The sequence below is a fragment of the Cryptomeria japonica genome, chromosome 6 (assembly GCF_030272615.1).
Source record: "Cryptomeria japonica chromosome 6, Sugi_1.0, whole genome shotgun sequence".
Lineage (NCBI taxonomy): Eukaryota > Viridiplantae > Streptophyta > Pinopsida > Cupressales > Cupressaceae > Cryptomeria > Cryptomeria japonica.
The window spans coordinates 590053930-590074459 of record NC_081410.1 but is presented as its reverse complement, the minus strand read 5'-3'; positions in this window follow the sequence as shown (position 1 = coordinate 590074459).

Sequence of the window (20530 nt, the reverse complement as noted above, 5' to 3'; positions counted from 1 at the left end):
CTCTCAAATTACTATGCCTAGCCTTTGTCCAAAGGATGAGTGTGCAAGTCAGGGACACCAGCATAGCGTGTTGTCGTTTTGTATGGATGAGGTACAAAAGTTATACAGAAAGTCATAGACATGACTATATTATAATGTAAATGCAAAAAATGATAAAACTAAGCTAGTAATCATGAAATATGAAATTACTAGGATGGAATATAAGAGAACAGATGAGAGGAACTCACAACCGGTCCACGATTGGAGCCTCCTGCAAAGTGACTATTCTTCCACAATTAAGAACCTACACACAAAAAAGAAGGAAAATGTTGGGGTTGTGTTTTGGAGCTGCCTAAGTCAGACCCCCATTTATGTGTTTCCACCTCCACAGACAACCCAGATTGAGCCACAGAAAAAATAAATGATAAAGATAATTGGAAAAGAATGCAAGATAGAAAAATGATAACACTTAAGACAAATGGAGAAGGGAATGAGTAAACTCTCCTTTCGAGATGCTATGAAAATAGTGTCATAAGCTATCGCGAGAGTTGTTACAATGGTGGTTTGTGTGATGAAAGCTATGAATATTATCCAAAAGGGATGTTAAGAGCTCTAATCTACAAACAATGGTCTCAAAATGCCAAAAGGATCCTCAAAATGCCTTCAAACCGAAGAGATATAGGCGAGTTGGACAAAAAAATGACACCGGTGGGTGCATGTAGGGGTGTTATGATTCCTTCCAAGAGTAGGTGTAATGCTCAAATGACTATTTTTAGACTGTCAAATTTGTGGCACGCTAGCATGTCACATGGATGTCTCTATGTCATGCTAATGTCCCAAGGATGTCAGGTTGATGGAGTTGGTAAAATTCCAGTTTGAAGTTGACAAAGTGGTCTTGATTGACAAAAGGAAAAAGATGGCAACACTCAACCTCTGATGATGTGAAGGAAAGCACCATTCATCACGTTGAATTTGATAAGGCATGATTTTTTATATTACATTTTTCCCCCACTTTAGCGAGCATGTCTTTGCCAATAGATGCAAAGATAAAGTAGAGGAAAATAGATAGTCATGGTAGGGAGACAATTTTTTGTTGATTAGAAAAGGTTGCCCCTAGCAAGATGCAGATGATATTTGGAATAGATATTGCTAATTGATGTTATAGACTCCATCTACACCAATTTGTTTTTCCCCACCCTCTCTCAAAGTGGCCATATACAAATCCACAGATTCCCTGTTGAATGTGTCATGTTCTAGCTACAGTAGACAGGGTGCCACGAGGCCAGCTTGTTGAGTCCCTACTCTCACTCTAACAAGTTCATCTCATGAAGGCCCACTTTTGTGACACATGTCCACTAAGTTAGCCCCTCCATCATCTAGGCTATTGGTGTGCATCCTCGGATTATGCAAAGTTATTGGCTTTCTCACATCTAACCGCGGGCTGAAAAATGTTAAAAGCATGACCTCAGTCTAACCATACAACCATAAAAGCCCCAAAATCATGGCAATTGGCTTTTTATCAACAACTGGCACACATATTGTGAATGATCAGTAAGAAGGGCACATTTGTCCTTAGCACGAAAAGTCAAGGTTTTGGTGTTTCCAATGAGGAGGCATGGTTTTCTATAAAGGCTCATAGGATCACTTTGTAAAGGTATTGGGAAATTGTTTTTAGGATGTGAACTTGTAAAAGATTAAAAAAAAAATTGCTGAGAAAAAATTATAAATTCATAGTTTTCTTTGAAAACTCTAGGTTCTTAATACCAAAAGGGTTCATCATGTTATCAGTTTTTTGGAATGTTTTCTCTAGCCTTGGAATTTTTTTTTCTTAATGAATTATGGAAGTCATGCCCTTGGGGCCTTTTTCTTTTTATTAATCAAAGTGTCTTGTGTTGATTTCCTTTAAGTTTGTTCCAGTCTACTTATGTGGGTATCTTTATTTTTAGTCTAATTAGGTGTGCTTGTGATCATGAATGTTTTCCTCTCTTTGTAAGGCATCTAAAATAGAAGATGAATTGTATCTCCATTGCCTACTCTTTAGGAAATCATAGTTTGGAGGTTAAAATATTCTTTTTGAACCCTTATAGGTGTTGTTCTTATTAAGAAACAAGAACCCATTCTTGGGATCTCTTGATTGGGATTATCTTCATGTATTGTGTTCTATAACACAAAGGATTTAACATCCCTTACGAGTTTATACCATCTCTTCGACCCTTGTAGGTTCTTCCCACAGTCGAGATTTGAATGTTATGTCCTATGCCTTGTAAGTTTTGCGCATTTTGTTCTCCTGACTAAAAATAAAGGGTTTGTGGTGCATCATGTTTCTTCCATGATGGTGTGAATACCTAACCAATTATGGTAGAAACCCTATCAGCTTCATCACACACATTCTTGGCCTGAATGATAACCATAAGTCATTTCCTAAACCATTATTTACTATAGGTGCATCACCCCTTTAGTTTACTCTAACAGTAAAGACCTCCCTCCCCTTTATCTTCTCCCCTAATCACGAAGAGTCGGCTTCTAAAATTTTGGAGGTTATTTCACAAGGCATTTATCATCCTCTTGTGAAGCTTTCTAACTGCCTCATAAAGGTTTAATTCCTTTTGAGGATCAACAATATTTTTTGGCACACCCGGTGGGACACGAACTAGAAAGTATCTACCAAGGTTGGTACACACTTTGTCTTTTCATCTTGCATGAAGCTATCAAGTGTACTTTGTTAATATTGTTTGGGATGAGTTTGAGTTTCAATGATCTAGCCTTATCATACCCTTGCTAGGGGCATCTAGTTCCAATAGTTTGGGAGATTTTCCTTGATTTTCAATTCGAGATGTAGATAATCATGGAGGAGGGACAAAGACAAAGTCTTGATTTCCGGAATTCATACTTCATGCCTAGTCATCCACAAGATTCATCTGAGGAGTTATATCCAGTAGAAGAGAAGCCTCTTGAAAATGAAGCTAATCCTGGACATTCAAAGATGCTTCCAGAAGGTATTTCATTAAGGAAAAATTCCTTTCTAGGGTTCTCCTTTCCATCCTAGATGCCAGATACTATCTCATTGTTCAAAGGTGTACCAGTGGTTTCGCATGCCAAAGCGGCTGATGAACCAAATTGGTCGCAATGCAATGACCCACTTCTCCTCCCCCATAGCTTAAAGGAGAATGCTCTCCAAAAGTGGTCGGAAATCAATAACCCTAGCCCTCCAATTTTTAGCTCAGAAGAGGATATTTCTGTTGTGCAAGCACCAAGGGTTTCTAAATATTGTTTGGAAGAGGCTCTCATCTAGAGCACCCTTTCTAAGGATGCGAGTGAGTGAGAAGAGGTAAAAGATGAAGACATGTTTTTTTTGGGTGAACTGGAGTCATTTTGTGCCACCTTCAATGAGGATGTTGTGCTAATCCAAGAAGATCCTCCCTCCACATCAGGCCAACTGGAAGCTTGATTTGATGGTGCTCTCATGCCCCCTCTCATGGTGATAGATATCAAACTGACTCAAGGGTGTTCGATCAGATATTTTTTAAAACCCGCAGCTCACCTATCCTCCCAATCCGCAATGCTCACCTCATAACATGATGAAATTCATTCAAAGGGTAATAAATTATCGTACAAGGTGGAAGAAAATCATTATGTATTTTTCTTAGACTTGTCATGCATTAAAGGAATAGTTCCTTAGTTCTTTTTCGCAAATCAAAGCAATGTAGATAAGTTGTTAATATGTAAGAAAATGGGTCATAAAGGTAGCTATTTTTGTTTTCCTGTAAATGGATCTTTGTAATCACTCTAATTCATGAGTAGTATAAATAGTAGGTTTTTCTTTAAAATAAATGCTGCAGCATAGAAGACCTTTTTGTGTTATGTATAGTTGTCAGTCCTCGAAGTTCTAGTCTTTCTTCTAAGGGGTCTCTTCAAGTCACAATCCCTTGTTTCATAAAGAGAAAAAAAGCCAATGCCTAGGAAGGAATCCTAATCATGAGTATATCAAAGAATGATCAGACTCTATTTCCCAATGGATCAAGCACTGGTCCACCAAACAAAGATCCAAGGTTGTTATCTTGGCAAGCCAAGATCCCCTGGGAGTCACCAAAAAACTATAGACTCCACATAAACCAAGTTTCTTTGCCTTGTCCCCTCTCAAAGAAGTCACATACAAATCCATGAATTCCCTATCAAACATGCCATGTTACAGCTATAGCAATTGGGTGCCACGTGGCCAACTTGTCGGGTCCTTATGCTCACTTGAAGAAGTTCCCCTAATGAAGGCCTACCTTTGTGTCACGCGTCCATAGAATTAGTCTCTCCCTCATATAGGCTATCATAACGCATCCTCAATGTATGCACAGTTACTTGCTTTCTCAAATCCAACCACGAGCTGACAAATATTAAAATCATGACCTCGGTCTAACCATGCAACCATAAAAGCCCCAAAATCAGGGTGATCAGCTTTTTATCAACAATTGGCGCACATCTTGTGAGCGATTAGTAAGAAGGGAACATTTGTCCTTGGCATGAAAAAATCAAGGTTTTGGTATTTCCAATGAGGAGGCCTATTTTTCTATAAAGGCTCATGGGCTCGCTTTATAAAGGCACTGAGAAATTGTTTTTAGGAGGTGAACTTGTAAAAGATAAAAAGCTTTTGTTGAGAAACAATTGTAAATTCATATTTTTCTTTGGAAACTCCATGTTCCTAATACCAAAAGGGTTCGTCATGTTATTAGTTTTCAAGAATATTTTCTCTAGCCTTGGCATTTTTTCTCTTAATAAATTATGGAAGTCATGCCCATGAGGCCTTTTTCTTTTTATTAATCAAAGTGTCTTGTGTTGATTTCCTTTGAGTTTGTTCCAATCTACTTATGTGGGTATCTTTATTTTTAGTCTAATTAGGTGTTCTTATGATCATGAATGTTTTCCTCTCTTTGTAAGGAATCTAAAAAATATGAATTGTATCCCCATTGCCTACTCTTTAGGAAAATCTAGTTTGGAGGTTAAAATCTTCTTGTTAAACCCTTATAGGGGTTATTCTGATTAAGAAACAAGAACCCATTCTTGGGATCTCTTGATTGGGATTATCTTCATGTATCATGTTATGTAACACAAAGTATTTAACATCCCTTAGGATTTTATACCATCTCTTAGACCCTTATAGGTGCTTCCCACAGTTAAGATTTGAATGTTATGTCCTATGACTTATAGGCTTTGCACATTTTGTTCTCCTAGCTAACAATGAAAGGTTTGTGGTGTATCATGTCTCTTCCATGATGGTCCATGATGGTGTGAATACCTAACCATTAATGGTCAAAACCCTATGAGCTTCATCACACACATTCTTGGCCAGAATGATAACCATAAGTAGTTTCCTAAACTAGTCTTTACTATAGGCGTATCTCCCCTTTAGTTTAGGCTAACAGTAAAGACCTCCCTTCACTTTTTCTTCCCCCTAATCTTGAAGAGTTGACTTCTAAAATTTTAGAGGTTGTTTCAGAGGGCACTTGTCCCCCTCCTATGAATTTTCCTGACTGCCTCATAAAGGGTTTAATCCCTTTTGAGGATCAACAGATACATCACAAACATGATAGGTGCAGTCTAGCATATTGGATGGTGAGATAAAGGATAGATTTTAGATTGGTAAGATAGCATAACATAAATGAGCCTCTCTTTGGAGGAAAGCCCCTAGTTACGAAAAAGATACAAGATAAGTGGTCATCATTAAATGAGATACGCCAGTATGGATAGCAAAGTGCATTATGCTAGATAGCCATATGATAGGGCAATGAGATATGTTGGAATGGATAACCATATGATACGGAAAGATATATACCATTATGGATGACCATATGATAGGGCAATAAGATAGATAGGTTTGTGTCGGCATGGGTAGCGATACGCTAGATAGCCATGTGATTGGACAATAAAAGATAGATTTGGTAAGTAGTATATTTGCCCCTACCAAGGAAAACAAAAGAGATATATCAAATGGTTTGGCCCCCATCTATGTGAAAAAGATAAAGCAAAAGATCAAGTGGTTTGACCCCACCTAAGCAAGCATGGAAATGTGATCAACAATAAATGTTAATTCAAAAGACTAAATGACAAAAGAAGAATATTTAGAAATGCAGATATGATGCCCCCCCCCTTAGAATGATATGCATGGAAGGCACGTCATTCTAACGAGAAGAGTATTTGTGGCATGGCAACATAGAAATATGTTTATGTGAAATATCACCATTAGCTAGTGACACAAAGATGTCCACAACATCAAAAATGAAAGGAAAGAGGACAGTGGGAGTTGATAGTTTGGCATCAGAACCCATAGTAGTGAGAAGAGATATGCAATAAAACTATGAGACATGGGTATATCATCATAGCACCAAAGTTATTAGATCTAAAGAAGAGCACATGAAGACAAAGATAAAATAAAGATTTGGGTCAACATGGAAGAAGGCTAAAGAATCCCCCAACGCTTTGCATCATCCTTGAATATCACAAAAGCAAGATACGACAAATAGAAGATGATATATGTGTTGGCATTTGCATGAAGATTGAATTAATGATATGTTATGTTATCATTGATGTTAATTGAACCAGTAATGATATTGTTGTAATATTGTTACTATAACCCATAGGAAGAATTTGTGAGGAGAATCGGTAACCGGTGTAATGGTGTAAACCTTATCAATTGTTGTAACCGGTAAACCCTACCAATTGTTTTTGTTAAACCCTAACTGATTAAGGTTGTTGATTGGTTATGTTGGTTTATGATCTGATGTTGAGCAATAATGATTGTAACACGTATGGTCATTGTATGAAGAAAAGTTCAAAATGTTTTGGTGCATTGTTTGTCTAGGGAATCAACAAATGTATTGCATCTAATGCAAATCACATAATGAGTTACTGAGCTCGATGAAGCGAGAATAAAGGGCAGTTGACATTTTCTTGATTGATGTGTAGAGATTTCTATGTAATCCAATGATCATACTTGAACCGACTTCTTTGTAATCTTTATGAGAGAATTAGGTTTATTTTGTGTTACCAAACTGATTGATTTATTTATAAGGTCGATGAAGTTGTCTAGTTGAAGGTGTTGGCAGAAATCAGTTGAGTGTGTGGTTGCCGAACCAGATGATGAGTCTGCATTTTGAGTAAAGGCAGATAGGAGCTTAAAAGGATCTAATCAAGCAAGTGTAGTGATATTTAGACAAATCAGAAAACTCTTGTTGTTTTCTAACAATTACAGCAGGATTGAAATCCCCTAACCGGGTAAGCTCTGACAAGCTTGGTGCTATTCAAATCCTCTAACAAGGTATTCCATTAGATTGGATTTTCAAATCCTCTACTGAGGTTACTCCTTATAGGGTATTTCTTCTAACAAGGCATTTGTAGTCAATCCCTTAACTGGATGATTCCTAACAGGATCAGTTCTTAACAGGACTTTTGTAAAGCTTTAACAAGCTTGGCTCCAAGCAGGGTGAACTTCAGAAGAGTTTAGATATTATCTTGTGAGTCTCATCTCACCGTGGTTTTTATCTATTTGGGTTTCCACATCAAAAATACTTGTGTCATGTGGTGAATTTTTTTGTGCTTATGATCTTATGGTTGATTTGATTAACTACTTAACTATTTCTAAGAAGGCATGATAACCGGAAGCATTGAGAAATAAAGTATGTTGACATATGATAAAGAATTTGGATGTTTACAAGTTTAATGATGTTTACTATTAAGTTGTTGTAACAATCAACCAATTTTCTTATGAGTTTTCATCTTGACAGTGGTATTTCATTGATAAGTTTACTTTGTGTGATTGAGATTGAGATTGGGAAAGTTTGAATCAAGTTTTCTATTTACTTATTCACCCCCCCCCCTCTCTCAGTAATCTACCGAATACTTATTCTTTCATTATACCATTAATTGGTACTAGAGTGTCTGAGGTCCTCTAAGGTCTAAGCCTAAAAGGTTGAGGTAAATATTTGCTAGATCATGATAAAGAAGGTAGGTCCAAAGTTTAACAGAGAAAACTATAGGATATGGAGCGATAGAATGAAAATTTATATCATAAGTCTGGGTAGCCGGTATTGGGATCATGTAGATACTAAGTATATTGCACCCATTGGGATTCTGACTAATGATCAGAAGAAAGAACAACAAGAAAATCATCAAGTATTAGAAGCTATTATCAGTTCCCTGTCTGATGTTGAATATGTAGATGTTCATGGTCTTGAAACTGAATATGAGGTATGGAAAAAACTTGGAGAGATTTATAGCGGTGATGAACATGTTAAGATTTCTAAAGAGGAGAATCTAAGAGGAAACTATGATGACATGAGGATGGCTAAAGGTGAGAACACCCAGCAATATGTTCAAAGGATAAAAGAGATAGTTGGTGAAATTAAGAGTGCAGGAGGGAAAGTGGAAGATGCCACAGTGATCAGTAAGGTACTGAGAACCCTACTACCGGTCTATGCTATCAGATTTGTAGCTATTCAGGAGTTGAAGTCCATTGACAAAAGTAAGGTAACTCTTGACTCCATCATTGGAAAGCTTAGTGCTTTTAAATTAAATGGTTATGATGGTAGTGTACAGAAATCTGAGTCTGCATTTAGAGCTTCTATTTCTAACCCATTTGTGAGAAAAAGTAGAAATACTAGTCACAATTATGAATCCAGATGATGCAGAGAAGTTGATGATGAAGATAGTTTAGTTGACTTGAAGCATTATTGGGTAGGCGGTTTCCTAGAGGTACAAGTAAATATAGAGGCAAATTACCTTTGAAATGTTTTGCATGCAACAAGATTGGACACATTGCTGCTAATTGTCTGATTGGTGATAATGAACACAAGAGAGATAAATTCAAGAAGTATAAGGGTAAACAAAAAAGAGATTATCATATTGTTGTTGATAGTGGTATCACTGATGAAGAACCTGATGGTGATGCTAGTGAAGATATTGTGTTTGTACCTGTAGCATCCTAAAATTGTGACACTTGCAATTTCGACTACATTTCGGTCTTCACGATGGCGACGCAACACGCAACCTAAATGGAGACCCTGAAACTTGCTCACGACACTGAAAACTGCATTTCTCAAGCACCCTGGCCTGAACCTCCCTGCACCCTGCTGTCCCGGGAGGTGGGACCAGAGCGCCCAGCGCCCTGGTCCCTCCTGGTCCCTGGGTCCTATTTTGGGCCCGATCTCCTAAGGGGCTCGGGTCTTTTTGTTTGCAATTTGGAAATTAACTTTCCCTGGTCGGCCTAAGGTCGGGAAAATCAGTCTATCAGCCCTAATTGACAAGTATATAAATGACATTTTCCTCTTTCATTCGATATGATGGAAAAAGCGTGGAAATTATACTCAAGCATTCAAGCATTCAAGCATTCTTTCAAGCAATTGATCATTTCAAGTCTCCATTCAAGGCTAAGTGTTGCATTCAAGACAAGGATTCAACCATTGAAGAGGAGATCACATACAACATATTACTACAACATACAACATACAACATCTAAACCTTCGCACATAAGGATACCAACATCCTTAGAACAAGGTATTAGTACTTGTTTTACAGTCATTTACATTTACAGCTCTTGCTCATTTCTTGGTTAATTCCAAAACCGGGGTTTGACCTAAAGGCAAACCCCTAATCCCTAACCCCCCAATCGTCTTCGCTTTTCTGTGTGTAGGTTGCAGGTACGCGGCTGAAATTGAAGATTTGGAATCCTTGTGCAGAGACGAACAGATCCCCCTTCGTTTCACGGATTTTTCGGAGGACCGTGGCGCCGGGCGCCATCGTCCCAACAACTTTTGCTCAAATTTGCAGGACAGCGCCGTATCGACATTTTACTGCTAATTCCAGGTCCGCAACTTCATCCTATAACCCAAACTCGGTTTATAAGCAAATCTTTATGACTTTCTATGCATGCTTAGCTTAATTTCCTTAACAACATTCTTTACAAAAGAGGGTAGCCTTGCTTTCCTAACCCTTGAAATTCATTTAGCATCCAATCTTGCATTGTGTGGGATTGGATCTTATGAGTTTCAACCCCTCTTTTGAATGTAAAGTCTCTCTCCTAAGTGAAAAACCATCGAATCCTAGCGAACCTCCCTTCTCTCTCCTCGGAGTCAGAAGAGGGGAGAACAACTAGGGTTCGATCGTGATTTTTCTGCTTTACATTTTGGTGAACCCGACGTGAACATCCTTTCTGATTTTTCATGCTTAGATCTGAAAAAATTGATTACATTTCCATGTTTGATCTTTTGCAAAATTTTAGAGGTGATTGCATAAAAACCCTAAATTTTCTTTTTAGTAATTGAACTTGCGAAATGTCTAAATGTTAATGCCTGTTCCAGATCTGCCCTTCTATTACAAATTTTCAATTCATATTTGTGCTTTAATTCTGAAAATTAAGTGGTTAAATGTCAAAACCCTAATTTTTGAAACCCTCTTAATTCAACCTTTGTCCGACAATTTGACCAATCAAAACATCTCCAAATCAGCTGTAACTTTGGATTCTGCAATAAAATCACAATATCCTTCATCCCTGAAAATTTGGAAAAAAGTTGCGAGGACCGTGTTGCACTCCGAGCGCCATCGTCCCCGACATTTTTTCCAAAATTTCGGGAGCGAGATCTTGCTGTATTTTCCTGCTAAAATCCAGAATTTTGGCTGATTTTGTCAATTATAACACTTTCAAAATTACAGTCAAAGTTGGTCTTGCGATTGCTTGGTCTAAGGCTTCTAATGATTCAAAAATCATTGAAATTAAAATTTTGTGTCAAAATTGTGTTCTTACTGTCCTAAATCTGAAAAGTGTGTTATCATTCATTAAAAATTTCAGTGCTTTATTCAAATTCTTGCATTTTGTGACTTTTGAAATTAAGTGCTTAATTACAACAACTTTGATTTCCACTTTCAAAATTGAATTTTGCGTGAAATTGAGTCAATTTTCAAATTTCAAAATTTGCATTGCTCTTGACATTCCCTCTAAAATCATAAAATTCAAAATTTCAGTTTCCCTCTCTTTTTCAAAATTCAAATTTTGCATTTTTCGACAATCTTGATAGGGTTCAATTTTGAATTTGCAACTTTAATTTGGCCTATCTACAGATCGTAAAATCACTTAATTTTTTCAGATTAGCTCTAAAATCATCATACCTTTCATCCCTGCAAATTTCGAAAAAAGTTGTAGGGACCGTGTTGCACTCCGGGCGCCACGATCCCGGACATTTTTTCCGAAATTTCGGGAGACTGTTGTGATTGCATTTAACAGCTTAAATCCAGAAGATTGGCTGATTTTACTGAAAATTGCTACCTCTAAAATCAAAATTTTCTCTCCTTCTCTAGTGCATGAGTTTTACAACAAAAATCCCTACTTACACTATTCCCGTTAGACGAAGCCGTAGAATTAAGTCCTTCCAAGGTTTAATTACTGAGGAGATGGAACCTAATTTGAATGGTCTTTTTAACGAGGACATGGGTAATTCCTCTAATCCTCCTAATGATGAAGAAGCTCTCCATGAGGTTTCTGAAGAACAACTTTCAAAATTGGATAACCAATTTGACGATTTTCGACAATGGATGTCTCAAGAATACCCTGATAGTCAAGCTCTTCCTTTAATTGAGGGTCTAAAACGTATGCTTCAAAGTGATAAGAATGGAATTGATATTTTGTGTGGTATTGCACACATTGTGGATTCGAATGTGATGCCTATGAAGAGTTGTGCTGAAAATTTAGGTTATACACAACCTCCTACACAAGTCAATCATTCTATTCCTTTGATGACTTCTATTGCTAGTATACCTACCTTTACATCAAACATAATGGCTACTTCTACACAAGACATTCCTCCTGTGATCACCAGTCATGGGGGCAACCCTTCTTCTTCAATTAACCCTCTTCCTTCATTCAATCCGACTTCTTCATTCATTCCTTCAATGAGTGTCCCTATTATATCTCCACAAATGAACATGACGCAAGGGGGCAATTCATTTAACCATTCCATCCCTCCTTGTAGTGTTCCTCTTGTCCAATCATCTCCTATGACTAATTATCATAGGGTCCCACCACCTTACTCTCTACCTTCTTTCAATAACATAACACCTCCATCTCAATCTAACACATCCAATATGAATTCTTTGACTGAAGCGACCATTAACAATCTAGCACAAACTATCTCTTCTTTACAGCAACAAATTGCCTCTATGAATCAATCTAAGTTTAGTGTGCCCACATTTGACGTTGCGAGCCCACTTTCTCTTGACATTGTTCGAGCTATCCCTCCTAAACATGTTGAAATCCCGCATTTGGAGCTTTATAATGGTAAAGGAGATCCTCTAACACATGTTAAGACTTTTCAAACAATTTGTACTGATTTTGCTTATGACCAAAGGTTGCTTGCAAAATTGTTTACTAGAACATTAAGAGATAAAGCCTTACAATGGTATTGCTTGTTGCCTTCTTATTCTATTACTTCTTTCGAACAACTTGCAAATGCTTTTATTCAACAATTTCAAAACAATATAAGTCCTAAAGTTACTTTGATTGATTTAATGCATTGTAAACAAGGTGTTAAAGAAAAAGTGACTGATTTCATTGGTAGATATAAGCATTTGTATGCTCAAATTTCTTTTCCAGTGCCTGACAATGATATTCAAAGAATCTTTATTTCTAATTTACAAAAAGATATTCGAGACAAACTTCTGTTTTCTGAGTTTACTTCTTTCCAACAGTTGTGCGCCACTCTTCACAATTATCAACTGACTGTGAGTCAAATGGAACAATCACATCCTATGGCTCCGAGTGATAAGTGTGATAGCAGTCAACAACCATTTGGGAAGTTTAAACCGAATAGAGACTCCATCAAATTCAATGAAAACATCATCAACAACAATGTGAATGCAGCATCAGGTGTGCCTCCTATTTCTAAATTTTTCAAGAAAGAAAGAAAGTATACTCCTTTGAATGAATCATTGCATAGTATTATGAATAAATTATTGGAACAAAATGTGCTTACTCTTCCTCCTATAAGACAAATTGATCCTGCAAAGATTACTTCACCTTATTTTGATCATAAAGCTTTTTGTCACTTTCATCGTCAGCCTGGTCATGATACTGAAAAATGTTTTTCTTTAAAGGGTAAAATTCAGGATTTGATTGATGATAATACTATTTCTGTTTCTGGAGTGAATGATAAAGGTAACACATCTGTAGCTCCTCCTAACCAAAATCTTTAGATTTTTACTGATCCATTACCTTCTCATACCTCTAATGCAATTGAGGCTAATGATTCCTCTCTCTCATCTGATGGTCTTGTCTCTATGACTCCGAATGTGATTAACTTTGTAGAGCAGCAAGAAATCCCTAAAGAACCTTCCATCACATTTGATTCTAGCGAAACCATTAGGGCACCTGATGGTCCTTTATACATAGTTGCAAAAGTTAAGAATACACCTTGCCGTGGAGTGCTTATTGATCCTTCGTGCATGGTTAACGTTATTACTGAAGAATTTCTTTTTACTTTGCAATTGAATCAAGTGATCTATGACAAAACAGATGTGATTGTGAAATTATTTGATGCATTTTCTTCTCCTAAAATTGGTTCTATTACATTGCCTATTGAGGTCCATAACAAATCTCTTGATGTGAACTTTGCTATTATCCCATCTTCCGAACAATTTCGTGTGAAGCTTGGCTATCCTTCGCTATCTTCCATGAAAGCTATTGCTTCTCCTATTCACAAGTGTTTGAAATTTCCCCATAATGGTGAAGTTGTTACTGTCAATCATAGTCTCTTTAAACCAGCTGAAATAACCTCTAGTGTTCCTCTTGATTACTTTTGGCCTAAACAATTCCAATCTCTTCCTCCGCGAAGTGATCATCTTTTCAAATCTTATCAAAAGTGGAAAACAGATATGATCTTATCTCTAAGAGAACCTAGAACACCTAGACTTGACATTCCTATCATTCTTGAGAAGGAAGTTCTTCCTTTGAAAGATAAAACTAATGTCTTTCCTCAAGAAGAATCTCAACCCATCCCTATGGATGTGACTATGTCTATACCTAATAAACTTCCTACGAGTAGACCTATACCTCCTCGTCATGATGGACTTGGTCTTCTCCCTAAACCAAAAATTCCTCCTTTATATGGAGCAGTTCCTCCTCCTTCTTTTTATAGAGAGAAGAGACCTTCTTCTTCTCCTATTATCCAGCCTAAGAGACCACAACCTAAACACCCAAGTGCTAAGGATGAGAACATTCCTCCTCCTCAATCTTCTCCACTTCCTACTAAGACTAGACGAAATCGTTCTGCACGTGAACGCCGATGAAAGCGTCGTCTTAGAGCTCAGGCAGCTGCTTCTCAAACTTTGCAATCTCTAAAAACACCTTCAACAAGCATTATTTCATTTTCTCCTCAGCCGGAAATTGAGCCGAAATCTCCTAAACATAAGATGCATGATGGTCTTGATCCTGTGCGAGTTAAAGATCCTATTTTTATAAATCTTGATGATGATATAGATGAAAATGTTATTCATGATGAAAATGTTACTCCTCTTGCTTCTGATAGTGAATATGAACTTGTTGATGTTGATAACCATTTATCTAATGAATTTTCTAAAGCACTTATCCTAGCTCCTAGACAAGAACAATGTGGCTCGGAACATGAACATAGCCCTTGTTTGGATCTTGTGATAGCTCCATCTGCTGTGTTGGATGTTCCTCCTCTAGTGTGTTCCCTGCCTTCCCGAAACATTGATCAGCAAGATCAGGGGGTAGATGACATGCTAGACTAGTTACATTAGCATAGTAGACTCTCTCCCCCTCTCTTTTGTTACTTCTTCTATATGTTATTCTCATTCTTCTATTTGTCGTCCTTAGTGTTGTCTACTTGAGGACGATGCAAAGCATTGAGATCTCTCGATCTCTCTCATGTTGACTCAAAAGACACGTGTTCCCTTCTTCTAGGTGACCTTCCTTGATTGGGGAATGAAGAACAATTATGCATACATACATATGATATACATGAATTATCATACAGCATACTGACCCCGAGGAAAGCGAAGTCACCTTGTGCTTTGTGTTTTGTGTCTATTATCGTTGGGTTTATCTCACACTTGGGGGCTAAATCCTTGCGATAACGTGCTCCTTTCTCATTCCTTATATGTATCACTACCTTAAAGCAATCACCCCCGGTGAGGCGTGTGCGATCGCTTTAACGTAGGGGGGCATACATCCCGTTCATATCTTTTCAAGATACTTGAAAATTTCTTGGCAAATTTAGCCTTGCCTTGAAAATTTTTGATATCTTTCTTGCATGACTCATAGTGAGGGAGCCTTACTACTGAGAGTCATGGTTCTTCCTCGCGATCTTCCCTTTTACTTTGTCAATCGAAGTCGTAAGATCCTTAGTCCACTGGGGGGCTTGGTGTATCTTGCCTCCTTGACATGGTGAAAGTCTTTCAATGTTGTTTCCTTGTACTTTACCGGAAGTATGAGCATACATACTCCCGCTAAAGTGGGGGCTAAATGTAGCGTCCTAAAATTGTGACACTTGCAATTTCGACTGTATTTCGGTCTTCACGATGGCGACGCAACACGCAACCTAAATGGAGACCCTGAAACTTGCTCACGACACTGAAAACTGCATTTTTCAAGCACCCTGGCCTGAACCTCCCTGCACCCTGCTGTCCCGGGAGGTGGGACCAGAGCGCCCAGCGCCCTGGTCCCTCAGGACCAGGGCGCCCAGCGCCCTGGTCCCTGGGTCCTATTTTGGGCCCGGTCTCCTAAGGGGCTCGGGTCTTTTTGTTTGCAATTTGGAAATTAACTTTCCCTGGTCGGCCTAAGGTCAGGAAAATCAGTCTATCAGCCCTAATTGACAAGTATATAAATGACATTTTCCTCTTTCATTCGATATGATGGAAAAAGCGTGGAAATTATACTCAAGCATTCAAGCATTCAAGCATTCTTTCAAGCAATTGATCATTTCAAGTCTCCATTCAAGGCTAAGTGTTGCATTCAAGACAAGGATTCAACCATTGAAGAGGAGATCACATACAACATATTACTACAACATACAACATACAACATCTAAACCTTCGCACATAAGGATACCAACATCCTTAGAACAAGGTATTAGTACTTGTTTTACAGTCATTTACATTTACAGCTCTTGCTCATTTCTTGGTTAATTCCAAAACCGGGGTTTGACCTAAAGGCAAACCCCTAATCCCTAACCCCCTAATTGTCTTCGCTTTTCTGTGTGTAGGTTGCAAGTACGCGGCTGAAATTGAAGATCTGGAATCCTTGTGCAGAGACGAACAGATCCCCCTTCGTTTCACGGATTTTTCGGAGGACCGTGGCGCCGGGCGCCATCGTCCCGACAACTTTTGCTCAAATTTGCAGGACAGCGCTGTATCGACATTTTACTGCTAATTCCAGGTCCGCAGCTTCATCCTATAACCCGAACTCAGTTTATAAGCAAATCTTTATGACTTTCTATGCATGCTTAGCTTAATTTCCTTAACAACATTCTTTACAAAAGAGGGTAGCCTTGCTTTCCTAACCCTTGAAATTCATTTAGCATCCAATCTTGCATTGCGTGGGATTGGATCTTATGAGTTTCAACCCCTCTTTTGAATGTAAAGTCTCTCTCCTAAGTGAAAAACCATCGAATCCTAGCGAACCTCCCTTCTCTCTCCTCGGAGTCGGAAGAGGGGAGAACAACTAGGGTTCGATCGCGATTTTTCCGCTTTACAGTACCTATTAAGGAAGAGATGTCTGACCAGAAGGCATCAATATCTAGGATGGATAACTCTAATGATTGGATCATTGATATTGGTTCTTCACATCATATGACCGGTGATAGGACCAAATTTCTTTCTTTGAAGGAATTTGATGGCAGTGTTATTATATTTGTTAATGACTCACCCTACATGGTTAAAGGTAAGGGAGTTATTTCTCTTAATCAGAAGAGTAGTGCAGATGATGTCTACTAGGTTGAAGGTCTAAAGCATAATCTTTCGAGTGTGTCACAACTCAATGATAGAGGATACCCATTGGAATTTAAAAATGGTATGTGTAAGATCTATGATGACAAGAGTGAATTGATTGCAACCGGGAAGCAAACTAAAGGTAACTTGTTTCACCTTAATCCTAAAGTTAGCAATTGTTTAATTGCAAAGATAGATGATAGTTGGCTTTGGCATAGGAGATTTTGTCATATAAAATTTGATAACATTATTAAAGTGAGTAAGTCCAAGACAGTAAGAGGTTTGCCTCAGTTAGACAAACCGGTTAATGCTCTTTGCAAAGAATGTTAGTTAGGGAAGATGAATTCTTCAACTTTCAAGAGAAAATCTTTTTCAGCAGAACATTTGTTAGATTTGGTTCATACAGATCTTGGTGGACCAATAAGAACAAAAAGTATTCAACGTGATAGATATTTTATGATCTTCACTGATGATTGCTCAAGGGTGATTTGGGTCATATTTTTTGAAGGATAAGACTGAAGCTTTTGGTAAGTTCAAGGCATTCAAGGCCTTAGCTGAGAAAGAAAGCTGGAAGAAGATAAAGTGTCTGAGGATAGATCAAGGCAATGAATTTACTTCTTAGGAATTCACTAGGTACTGTGAAGAGAATGGTATCAGACAGCAGCTTTCTACACCAAGGATGCCATAATAGAATGGTATTATAGAGAGGAACAACCGGTCAGTTGTTGAAGCTACTAGGACAATGTTGATACAAGGAGGTGTAGCGAAAACCTTTTGGAGAGAAGCTATTAGTACAGCTATCTACACTATGAACCGAGTTCTGGTGAAGAGAGGTAAGGACAAGACTCCTTATGAATATTGGTATGGAAGATCACCTAATGTTATCTATATTAAGATATTTGGAAGAAAATGTTTTATTAAGAGAGGTGATTACATTAGAAAATTTGAGGCTAAGAGTGATGAAGGTATATTTCTTGGCTATTCCACCAAGAGTAATACCTACAAGTGTTTTAACAATCAGACACAAAGAATTGTTGAGAGTGTTGAATGTTCGAGTGGATGAATTTTCTGAAGTCTCAGAAGGAACCAATTCAGAGAAAAAGGATGAAAATCCTTGAATTTTGTTTTTGGAACTAGAAACTGTGAAATTTGAAACCGGTGAAGCAAATTCTGATGGACTTTTTCAACCATAATAGATAAATTCAAAAGAAGATGATGATAATAAAGAAGTTGAACCTGAAGATAATGATCATGTTATTCCTAGATATGTGAGATTGAATCACAATCCTGAATAGATTATTGGGGATAAGGATGTTGGAGTACTAACCAGAAGAAGAATTAGAGAGAATTCTTGCATGATCTCCAGTATTGAACCAAGAACTACTAAGGAGGCATTTGGTGATGATCATTGGGTTAAAGTTATGGAGGAGGAATTGGATCAAATTGAGAAGAAAAACACTTGGACCCTAGTACCCCGGCCGATAAATAAGAACTTTATAGGTACTAAATGGGTATATAGGAATAAGTTGAATGAAGATGGTGTTGTAGTTCGCAACAATGCAAGGTTGGTTTGCAAGAGTTATGCACAAGAAGAAGGAGAAGACTATGGTGAAACTTTTGCACCAGTAGCAAGACTGGAAGGTGTCATAACTTTACTTGCATTTGCAGCCCATAATAAATTCAAGGTATATCAGATGGATGTCAAGTCTATATTTTGGAATGGGATATTGGAAGAAGAAGTATACATAGAGCAGCCAGATGGTTATGCTTTGACTTATGAGAAAGACATGGTATGCAGATTGCATAAAGCTTTATATGGATTAAAGTAGGCACCAAGAGCATGGTATGAAAGGCTTCATACACATTTGATGAAGATAGGATTTTTGAGAACTAGTGATGATAGTAACATATATCTCAATTCTGAAGGAGATGAAATACTAGTCAGTGAAGTATTTGTTGATGATATCATTTTTGGAGGTAATGATGTCATGAGCAACAATTTTGCAGATGAAATGAAAAATGAGTTTGAAATGTCTTTAGTGGGGTAAATAAAAAGTTCCATAGGCTTGCAGATACAGCAAATGAAGAATGGTATTTTCATTACACAGTCTAAGCATGTGAAAGAGGTTTTGAAGACATTTGGCATGAGTGACTGTAAACCAGTTGGGACACCAATGGTTACAGGTTGCAAGTTGTCTAAGGAAGATGAATCTAAGTCTATTGATGAGAAGGAATACAGGTCAATGATTAGCAAATTGCACTATGTTGTTCACAGCAGACCCGACATAGCTCATGCAGTTGGCATAGTTGCTAGATTCCAGAAGAATCCTAAGAAAACACATCTGATAGCAACCAAGAGAATTTTTAGATACCTGAAAGGTATTGTTGACTATGGATTATGGTATCCATATGGAGGAAACTTTGATTTGAAGGTGTACACAAATGCTGATTGGGCAGGAAATGTTGATGACCAAAAAAGAACAACGGGTGGAGCATTTTTCTTGGAGGAAGGCTTGTTTCATGGAGTAGTAAAAAGTAGAGTTGTACTTCACAATCTACTGTTGAAGCTGAGTATGTTGCAGCTTATATGAATTCCACGCAGGATATTTGGATGAGGCACATTCTAGAAGGTTTTAAGATGAAGATTTCAAAACCTATAAATATTTTATGTGATAATACAAGTGCCATAAATATTTCCAAGAATCCTATTTTGCACGCACAAACCAAGCACATTGAATTGAAGTATCATTTCTTGAGGGAAAAAGTGCAAAGAAAAGGTGTTATCTTAGAGCATGTTTCTACCAAGGAGCAACTTGCAGATATATTTACCAAACCTCTACCTAAGACTTCATTTGAGTATCTAAAAAGTCAACTAGGGGTTGTAACCCTTCATGAGGTTAGTTGAGCATGATGTTGATTACATTAGTCCCTGAACCACTTGTAGAATTTTACAAGGATTGGTGTAGAAGTGGATGTATTCGATAGGGGGAGCATCAAGTTGTAGTATGTTGTTGATGCACAATGAAAATTTGACATTACATGTTTTACTTTCAATTTGGCATTGCTTTCAAAGAGAGAGAAGAATTATGTGATTATGGGAAGGAAAACCAGTGACAAGCTAAAGACATGGAGTGCATGGTGAATACTTAGTAATGTAAACCAGGATTCCTATTCACAATCACAGCAGCAATCAATGGTGTTGATATTTGTATTTCCATCAATGCCAAAGGGGGAGATTGTTGGCATTTGCATGAAGATTACATTAATGATATGTTATGTTGTCATTGATGTCAATTGAACCAGTAATTATATTTTTGATATTGTTGTGTAAACCCTACCAATTTTTTTTGTTAAACCCTAACCGATTAAAGTTGTTGAATTGGTTATGTTGGTTTATGATCTGATGTTGAGCAGTAAGGATGGTGACACGTATGGTCATTGTATGAAGACAAGCTCAAAATGTTTTGGTGTGTCCTTTGTCTAGGGAATCAGCAAATGTATTTCATTTAATGCAAAGCACATGATGAGTTACTGAGCTCAATGAAGTGGTAATCAAGGAGTAGTTGAGGTTTTC